The sequence below is a fragment of the Phyllostomus discolor genome, chromosome 11 (genome assembly GCF_004126475.2).
Source record: "Phyllostomus discolor isolate MPI-MPIP mPhyDis1 chromosome 11, mPhyDis1.pri.v3, whole genome shotgun sequence".
Classification (NCBI taxonomy): domain Eukaryota; kingdom Metazoa; phylum Chordata; class Mammalia; order Chiroptera; family Phyllostomidae; genus Phyllostomus; species Phyllostomus discolor.
Genome location: NC_040913.2, coordinates 23,283,206 through 23,284,399, shown reverse-complemented (window position 1 = coordinate 23,284,399; position 1,194 = coordinate 23,283,206). Strand labels below are relative to the sequence as shown.

At 49.2% G+C, this 1,194-nt stretch overlaps 1 pseudogene; it reads right to left on the bottom strand.

The window, feature by feature from the left end:
• Positions 1–251: 251 nt before the first annotated feature.
• LOC114508893 lies at positions 252–813 on the bottom strand (annotated as a pseudogene).
• Between the last annotated feature and the right edge of the window lie 381 nt (positions 814–1,194).

Sequence of the window (1,194 nt, the reverse complement as noted above, 5' to 3'; positions counted from 1 at the left end):
TATTAGAAAAAAGAGGATCAATACATATGGAAGCAAGTGTGATACACCTGAACTACATGTACATTTTGGGATTTAATCCTTGAGGTAATTATTATTATTTTGCTGCAAAAAGCTTTATTGTTTCCATTTGGTCTAAGGCATGGGAGAGGGCTATAGGATGCCTAATGGTTACAGAGAGAAGCTCAGGCAAAAAGCCTGCCACCAGGGGATGCAGAGGGGGTCCCTCAAAGGCCTCTGGGCTCCAAAGGCTCCTAGTTGTGCTTAAAGGACAGCCTTTCAAAGAGACATTCACCCAGACCAGCCTCGGGGCAGGCCAGCCTGCAGAGGTTAGTCAGGTGGTTGCCCATCGCCTTAACTAGTTTCACCTCCTTTTCCAGGAAGTGGCTCTGCAGGAAGTCACAGAGATGAGGGTCTGTGTGGATAGACCCAGGGCATGCAGATCCAAAAGGGCCTGGTTCAGGTTCTTCTCCAAGGTCTTGGTGGCTTCCATGGAGTCCTGAGTTTCACTCCACTCATCTTGGGACAGCTTCAGCATGTCCTAGAAGAGGCCATGGCAGCCACACTGGTTTTGCACCTTCTAGGGATGCTTGGTGCCCTTGAGCTTCTCCCCATCCAACTTGAGGAGGAAGTGGCCCATGTCCTTCAGAGCTACATCATCAAAATCAAAACATGTAGAAACCCAGAGCGAGGTAGGTGTGGGAGGCCCACGGATGCAGGTTGACAGCAGCCTCCACCTCGGTGGAATAATTCTGACGAGTTTGGGAGCTCATGGTTCCTCATCAAAAAGGAGTTAAACTCAAAAAGTGGTGCTGGCTGGTCTCAAAGACCTAGGGTGGCTGAGATATCCCAAAGGTGGTGACTGGAAAAGAGGTTGGAGGGTAGTCAGAGGGGAGAAGAAGGGGTATCTCTGGGCCTGTTCTTTCCAAACACTGTTGAAGCCAGAGAGAGATCCATGGGCCTGCCGAGGGCACTTCCTTCAGGTAATTACTTATTTCTTCCACTTTTTCAGTGTGGAAATGGAGACACCTAGTGAGGTGAGGTTCAGGAACTTGGCCAGAGTCAAAGCGCAGAGCCTCCTCCCACTGCGCCATGACGCCTTTCATGGAAACATTAAAACACAGCTCTGTACAAAACTAGAACTTGTATTTGGTCTGCAAGGACTGAAAGATGTTTCTTGCTGCCAAAGATGGTGAT